Source organism: Diospyros lotus, chromosome 10 (genome assembly GCF_014633365.1).
Source record: "Diospyros lotus cultivar Yz01 chromosome 10, ASM1463336v1, whole genome shotgun sequence".
NCBI lineage: Eukaryota > Viridiplantae > Streptophyta > Magnoliopsida > Ericales > Ebenaceae > Diospyros > Diospyros lotus.
Window position 1 is genome coordinate 5681447 of NC_068347.1, and position 9245 is coordinate 5690691.

The following is a 9245-nucleotide window of genomic DNA, read 5'->3' on the forward strand; positions in this document are numbered from 1 at the left end:
ATTCCAAAAATCAGGTACGTCATTTATTATATATCGTTTGTATACTTTACCTCTAACACTAAGATTAACTTGATCGTTAGAAGTTGTACTAGGGGACCTAGCCTTACCCTCTTTCTATAAGGCTAGTAGATTTTGGACAAACTTAGGGTTAAGGAAAGCTACCAAACACACTTAGCTTAGGACAAACCTAGCAGTGATTGACTCCAACCATCACCATTTGGTGCCCATCATGAGGCCAACTTCTATAGTCTTCATCCATATGTGCTCATCTTTTAAGCCCGCTTATCTAATAAGCCCTTGCTCAGTTTGGCTTCTTCACACAGCATGCCACCTTGATGGATACCTCTTATGCAAACTAGGCACATTAGGAAAACCCAAGTCACGCTAAAGCTTAGATCCCCATTGTCTTGAATAACCCATTGAATTTAGAGAACAACCCTCCCCCAATGGATTTGGTGGCCTAATTAAAAGGCTAAGTTAGTCACTCATGGAGAGACAACTGTTATCATTCTTGAGAATAACAAAGTGAAGAGCCTCGTCACTCCCAAAGGGATAACCAACAACTCTCCTGAAGAATGAGCTTTTCCATAGGAAGGAACACTAACATACTTGGAGATGATCTTGATCATTGACACTTGGAGGATGAGGATTTAGCATCCTCCCAAACACGAGAAGAGGATACTTCTCAAGAAAGGCATCTCTAACATATTGAGAAGAAAATGGCTTGGATAGAGAAGAGTAAAGGGAAGGAATCCCATGATAAGGGCTTTTCTCAGCCACTTAGTCGAGCTATTATAGCTTAAATCTCATCAAGAGATTTCACATCCTAACCATCAAGCTGTATGATGGAACCATAAACCCTTCCGACCATATAGGGTTCTTCACCTCTCATATGCTAATCCAAGTGGCATTAGATGGATTGTGATGCCAAACCTTCTTAACCACTTTAGACAGGAATGCTCAATATTAGTATTCCAAATTGCTTGATTGTTCCATCCATAACATTGAGGAGCTAAAGGCGAGCTTCCTTGTTCACTTTGTAGCCCTAAGGCGCCAACCATAACAACACCCCTAGGTGCTATAAGCTATCTTCTAGAAAATCTTAATGAGCTGAAGAAAGCTAGACCAATTGATGAGCTAGTTAAAGTCCCTCTCTAAGAAGACTAGTCAAGTAGGACTATATGGATTAACTCTTAACTAATCGACCAAGTCATAAGTTAGGTCATCTAACTCCTCAAGAGTTATGTTGATATCTTTGCTTGGTTTGTTGAGAAGATGCACAACATAAATCCTGAAGTGATGACCCACAAACTCATATCAGCCTAGGCTATAAGCTAATAAAGCAATAAAATAGGAAATTCATACCTAACAAGGTCAAGGATAATGAAAGAGAGGTAAACAAACTCCTGGAGTCTCGGTATATTTGGGAGGCTAATTACCTTAATTGGTTGGCAAATGTCATGCTAGTCTCTAAATGGTTAAAAAAGTAAAGGCTTTGTATCAACTTCACTAACCTAAACAAAGCTTACTTGAAGGACAACTACTCTTTCTCGTGCAACGATAACCTTACCAATAACATGATTACATATGAGCTAATGAGCTTCTTGTACCCTTTCCAAGACTACCATTAGATTCCCTTCAACCCGATGACTAGGACAAGACAACCTTCATAATTGATAAGACCATTTACTATCATCGAGTTATGCCCTTTGGGATTAAGAATGTTAGGGCCACTTACAAAGACTTGTTAACAAGCTCTCCACGATGTAACTTGACTGAAATATACAAGCATACATGGATGACATGCTCGTTAAGAGCCAAAAGGTTAAGCAACACTTGTACAATCTAGAGGAATGATTCCAAACCTTAAGAGAATTCAACATAAAGCTGAACTTGATAAAGTGTGCTTTTAGGGTTATGACTAGGAAAATCCTTGACTTCATTATCCACCACTGAGGGATAGAGATAAACTTGGAGAATGCTATGGCTATTCTTGAAATTAACCCACTAGGAAACTTAAAAGAGATACAAAAGTTAAAGGGTTAAATGGCAACTTCTGAGCAATTCCTTTCCCAATCAGTAGAAAATGGATTGCCTTTCTTTCAAGCCCTATCACATAAACTCAAGAGTTTTATGGACCAAGAAGTGCTAAGAGGCCTTCAATAGGCTTAAATAGTACTTGGCCTCACCCCTAGTCTAAACCAAGCCTAATCCCAACAAGTCTTTTTATCTCTATCATACCATTATTGAGGAAGCATTTGGCTTAGTCTTGATTTAGAAGGAAGAAACAAAGGCCAAATTATTATGCAAGTAATTAAGAAGCTCATATGGGTCAAGATAGTACACCTCGATAGAGACGTTGATGTGTGCCCTAGTGACATTATGTAATATCCCGTATTACATGGGTGTGAAAAATAAATAATTTTCGGTTATTCTGAAAGAACCTCGATGGTCCAGGAAGGTCGAAAATCAATTTTGAGAAATTGATTAATAAAATTATCGAATCAACGGTAGGGAGTGCCCCGAGACTTGGATCTTCAGGGAAAAGGGCATGAGATTGGTGAGTGTCTCGAGGTGAGGTTAATAACGCTACTAATAGTTAGACTAGAAATAATTTTCAGAATAATTTCTATATAAGCCCGAATAGATGCCAATATCGAATGGTCGTAGGGACCTATGAGAAGTTGAAAGGACCCTAGGGGTGGTTCAGTTTTGTGAGTAAGGTAGCCCTAAGGTGTTTTCGGGTGGAATAATGATCCCATGCAATTGTAGGGACAAAATCGAAATTTTTGAGTAAAGGTCAATTATTAATTTTGGAGAATTAACATTTTTGGTGGCTTAAGGGAAATTAAATTTAAGCCTTGGAGGGTCCAAGTGCAATTAATAATTCTTCAAATGAAATTACCCAAATTTTCTAAATGAGATTATGAGAAAATTGAGGGTTAAATGTGTATTATGTATATATATATGGCTGTAAGCTTCCATAAAGCTTCCTTCCTTGGTTATTTTTTAATCTGAGAGAGAGAGAGAGAGACAGAGCTCGTAGGAGCTTGGCTGAGAGGAGAAATGAGGGCTCGGGAGAGAGCTTGGGTTGAGAGTGAGATCGAGAGAAAGAGCAATGTGAGAGAGAAAGACGATCGGCCATGGCAGTAGTTGCCATAGCCGACGATGAAGCCCAACAGCAGCGAGGCGGCTGGAGGTAGCAGAGCAAAAGCAACACACGGTAGCACGAGGGAAGCGGTCGGCGATGGCTGTTGCAGCGTTGCAGCTGAGGATGCATGCGCGGCCGTTGGGTGCGGCCGGCGATGGCCTCGGGCGAGTGGCGGTTGCCGGTAGAACCAGGCGGCGGTGGCCGGCCATTGGTGCAGGGTGTGAACAGGGGATCAGGCATGATGAAGAAGACAAAGCAAGGAGAAGAAGAAAAATAAAAGAAAAAATAGAAAATAAAATATGGAAAAAGAGAAAAAAAAATGAGGAAAAATGGCTAGAAAATTTTAGAAAAATAGGAGAAAATTTTGAAAATTAATTTGGGGCTCGAGGACTATGCCAGAAGCTCAAAAATAGGGTTTTGAGCTCAAGGCAGGATCCATGAGGCAACGCCAGTGTGGGCGATTGGCTGGATTTCTCCTCCATATGGGGTAGGTAAATTAATTAAATTTCTTTTTAAGCTATTGCATTACGTGAGATGTTTTGGAATAATGAAATGTGAAGAGTTGGTGGGATTAAACCTTGGGTCAGGGTTGTTTAGAAGTTGGTGGTGGGTGGATTTTTACGGTGTATGGCAAAAACGAAGGCCATGGTGTAATGTTTAATATTGTGGATATCTGTACGATTGCATCTAGATTTGACCGGTGAGGCAGGTAATCCTAGAGGAGCTCAGAGTTCAAGTGGAGTTCATGCTCATGGTAGGAGATGCTTCGAGCTAGGTAAGGGATAACCCAAGTGGTGGGGGTTTTGCTTGCATTTGTAAATGCTTCTATGAGTTGCATGTAGTGGTAAACATTTGCATGATATGTGTTCTAGTGCACCTATGGCCATATGGAGGACTAATGGTGGGAAGGGTTTGTCGATATCTTAACCTATGGAGGTTATGAGGGCATGTAAGACTACCCATTTGCATTGCATGCTCTCTCACGCTTCATTTACTTATGCATTGTACCATTACTGAATCTTTATAACTTATGAGATTTTACTTTATGTTGTAGATGATGCAAATCCAGATGCAAGCAGGGATGGTGTCAGGAGGCTAATGTGGTGACTAAAGGTGTTGCCCGGGTTGGATGTTATGCATTTAAGATGTATATATATTCTTGTGTGTGAATGTATGTGTTATTGAGCATTAGATGTATCTAATTGTTGTAATTATCATAGTGTGATGGATGATTGTGAGATTGCTTAGTGCATATGGCTTTAGTGGTGGAACCGAGTCTCGGATCAGATAAGGATCGAAAATGTATATTCCCATAAATCCCAGTACTCAGTGGATGTTGATGTGCTAGCTTTGTGCTTGGGTCACCTTTAGTTTGTTGTAAGGCGAGCTGAAGAGAGGTGAAGCTCATTCGAGTTTCATGTCCTGATCCGCTATGTTTCCTCGTTTGTTTTGGGACCGATTCCTTGAGTGGAGCGAAGGGAAGGATGAAACCTAGTGCTCATCTAGGGTGTTTCCTGTTAAAACATAGTCCGATCCTTCAGTTGTTGGTGTATCGGGTGAATAATTTGGTTAATTATTCACAAGTAGCACCTCGCAAGTGGGAGTGGGTCGTTACACATTATCTTGAAAGTTGAGGCCTTACTTTTAAGCTCACCCAATCATAGTGCTCACAACCCATCCCTTGAGGTAAATCTTAGGAAAGCTTAGACTCTTAGATAGAATGTTGAGGTCAATCATGAAACTAACTAGGTATGACATCGACTATTGACCTAAATGAGACATTAAAACTTAAGTCCTAACTAACTCCATTAACAAGATAACCTAATTTGAGCCATCTATTGGAACAACCAAGAAATGGTGGACTCTAAAGGTTGATGAAAGATCGAACTCAAGGGTAATGGAAGAGTGTTGTTGCAAAAAATACAACAATTACATTTATTTGTCTTGGGATCAGTCGAAGCAAAGTCATTCACTACAATTGAGGGTCTGAGATGTCATTGACAAGGTCAACAGAATCTGGATCGAGTTGAAGCCGGAGTCCTGGGAGGCCGAATCTTTAAGGACCTGGATGGGGGTCTTTAGGCCTTTAGCACTGTGCGCCCAGAAGGGTTTAGGGTCTTTGAGGCGATGATAGATAGGGGGCCTCGAAGAGTCTTAGGGAAGTAAGCCATTGGAGTCTTTTAGAAGCATAGCTTTTCCTTAGCCTACGAGCACAAAGGACGTCAGAAAGGCATGCTAGAGACTTGCCCACTAGAGCCCTCAGATGCTTAAGTCAAACAATAGTCCGAGAGGTATGAGAAATGTACGACTGTCCAATGTATGTATGTATATGGTCTCTTTCGGGTGTCCTGAAGAGGATGTTTCATATGGGTTTTTAGAGAGGGAAACAGTCAGGTCTAAATGATTTCGAGAAGTTCCAAAAAAGATTTATTTGCCTTGGAGGCAGCAAATATTTATAGACAAATAGGTAGGACCCATAGTTGAGTCTTTAGACTCTTCTAGGAAGTTTATGCGAAGAGGCCTGAGGGCCTGGAGAAGTCTTGAGGGTAAAGGCCCAATGGCTATCTCAGGGTTGTCCCTAAGAGGGCTTCAAGGTCACCATTAATCCTATAGACCTAAAGGGTGTCTCTGGGATTATGTAAAATAAATAGGCCAGACAGTTCCCAAGGGACCTATTAGGAGCCCAAGACACTAGCATCTTAGAAACTGTCTGAGGAACTATGATTCATTGTGGTAGATACTTAAGACTTAGGAAATTTTTAAGGCAACCACAACAATATCTCCACACTCTTGTTGAGTGAACTTGCTCTATTTAATTTTTAATTAAGTTTTGATGATTAATAATGTCACACCCTAAGATTTAGAAGGTTGTGACTAAAATAAAGAATTTAAATAAAGATATTGACCGCTTTCCTTTTCTTTCATTTTCATTAACAACGAATACAACATAATTTCTCCTACATAATTTAGGGATTGACTTAACTCAAACAGAAGACCTCAGCCAGGAGTAAAGTCACTAGAGCCCCCATCCCAGCATATCCAGTATCTTTAAGGTCAGGACGACCCTTTACAGATACACCTAGACACCGATCCCTTGGGCCTCCTAGCTCCCTTGGCCCCAGCCACACACATAGCTAGAATGATGTGAACAACAAGGGTGAGTCACAAGACTCAACAAGCATAGGAAGGTAAGCACATACCATACATTAGCCTCATATGCATAAACATAAAGTAAACTACACATATATGGTCCTTGGGGTCCACATAAGATTCACACATTAGCGCCCAAGTCTCACATACAAACTTGTTAGTAGCCAAGTATAGGCTACCAAGTCATTACTTTAACATCACCACGAGTCAGGCATATAGCCCACTTGAGCTTGAAACATACCCTTTATCATATCATTTAACATTTCTTACCATAATCATAACATATCATCATAGCATGTTGCAGCCGTGGGCCTCATCCCCACGGTCTTAAGCATTTTTCTCATATCCCTCAAAGCCACTCTTGCTCACCATGTAATGCAACACATAATAAATGCAATGGCTTATACAGGATAATCATGATGACAAGGCCCCCATAAACCAAGTATTAGGCCATGCTACGTCCACATAGGAACTCACATAAGAAAAATGCTCTAAATGCATATGTTCGCCTATCATACCCAAGTCAGCATTCAATGGCCAACCGAGTTATGCCAATGCGTACACTCCCCATCGTACACAAAATATGTCCACCTGATGAATGTAACCTAGCCTCATATGTCACAACAATACCATGATATGCACAATAATAAAGGTGGATGACTGGAAGTACCAGCTTTCTTAGCCCGTTTATACCTTATTGTAACACCTGATAACTGGCTCCCATACATCAAGCCATCGACTACCACAACCCACGGTCGACAGTCAGTAACTTTGTACCCCACACTCTTAACCACACGCAGCTAACATTAACTTATATACTTTAGACTTAGTATTTCATAAGCTTTCCCATGACTCGTCATGCACTTTTCCCATTAGGACTCTTAACACAACCCAACAAACCTCAAAAGACATACCTTGTTTCCTTGCAAGATGGTACAATATCTTGGAATAAACCCTATTTTCATGCTCAAAAGGGAGTTACAACAAATTCAAGAAACGAAAAATAAACTTAGGGAACTTGTAGTTCTTAAACATAGAGAAGAAGGGTAAAGAGCTTGCCTTAAGCTTCGCTTGCAACAATTCTCTTCCTTTTTTTCTCCTTATTTTTCGTTGTTGGCTGCATCTTCTTCTTCCTTAAATCTTCTCTGGTTTCCCTTCTCTAGCTCCAGCCTCTACCGAGGCTTTTTCTTCAGATCTCTACCTCTGGCCAATCCTCCTACTTCCATTTATAATTTCCACCCCCTTACGACTATGTCCTCACCATCTCCTTTAATTAATATACATCATCATTAGTTTTACTAACCCATTCTCATTTTAAGCCACATAACCTGGATCTACCTTATCTCCTAGCACCTCATTAATGCTTTACTTGGTCCCAAAGAAAGATGAAGCTAAAGATGTGAGAGGAAAGAAAACCAGAAGAATGGACACGTGGCTAGTATCTGATTTCTTCTAGGCCATCCGAACTCTAAATTCCTTCTTTTATGAGTGATATCCGAATATGACTTTGGGGTATCGAAATATCTTCCATGTCCCTTAGGCACATCCGAATAGAATCCCCCATATCCAAATATGGCTCTTTTTTCTTGTCTCACATATCCAAATACATGCCCTTATATCCAAATATGCATCTTAGCATATCCTGATGTCCTTCAAGCTATCCAAACAAGCCTTTCTCTACTTCTCTTTGAACACATTTGACTACCCCCTAGTATATCCATATATGGTCATCTCCTTTCCCCCCATATCCGAACAGGGCTTCCTATATCCGAATACACCCCATAACCTACCCTTGCATCCGAATACCATGCCACATATCCGAATATCCCATCCCCAAATCCGAATATGCTTTCTTCCATTCATCGCATATCCGACTATTGTTAATATTCGACATACCATACATAAGCTACCATGCCTTACAAACTAGCCACCCCACATAGGTCTTCTTTCCCCCCCCCCCCCAAGAATAACCATCGAAGCTGCCTTGCTCTTTGTTTGAAAAATTCGGGTCGTTACAAATAAAAATGATATTTTGTACCTAATTATTTTCAACTAATTTATAAAATATTTTGGCATAGTATATGTATTACCATAATTAGTAGTTTAGATTAAAATTATTTTTTCAAGAAAGTAAAAATTTATATAAATTTTTTTTTCAATATCTGGACCAAAAGTCGACTCTTAGTATGCCAAAAGTCGACCCTTGATGCCCCAACTATCATATTTTTTACTGTTACAAAAATTGTTAAATGAGTGCTAACGAAAGTCAACTTTCCTTGTTTAAACAAGGGTCGACCCTTGGCTTTTGAAAAGTTAACCCTTAGCCCAATAATTAGATTTTTGATCATTGCTACAGCATGCTACAGTGATTTTAGCAATGTCTGTAAATACCCTAAGCTTGTTTGGAAGATTAAGAAGTGTATATACGCAATTTAATATTTGTTTTAAAGATTAAGAAGTGTACATTTTTTACCGTTGCTTGGAAATAGCAATGTCTATAGGCACATTGCTCAAATGAAATCAAATTGCTATTACTCAAATTAAGTTCAGCTATCTTGGGATTCAGTGGCATTAGACACTGTCCTTGCTTTGCCCAAGTTAGAATTAGCCATACATCTTCAATAGATTAATAGAACAACAAAGAGAATTGAACATAACATGTAAATACAGGAAGCAAAAATTAAACACCGATCGTAAATGAAATCAATACAGAGTAATGAAAGAACAGATACTATAATTGAGAACGCACAATTTTAGTTGAAGTTGAAACCAATACAGTAGCTAAAACAGTAAAGAAATTATCGTGAACTATAAACACAAACTCTATTCAATGAAGCAATGAGAACAAAGATACAACGAGAACAATGGAATAGTGTATTGTAAACACTACTTCTAAGCTACTAGAAAGAAAATAAGAACAGAATGAAGAGAAGAAAATGAAGAA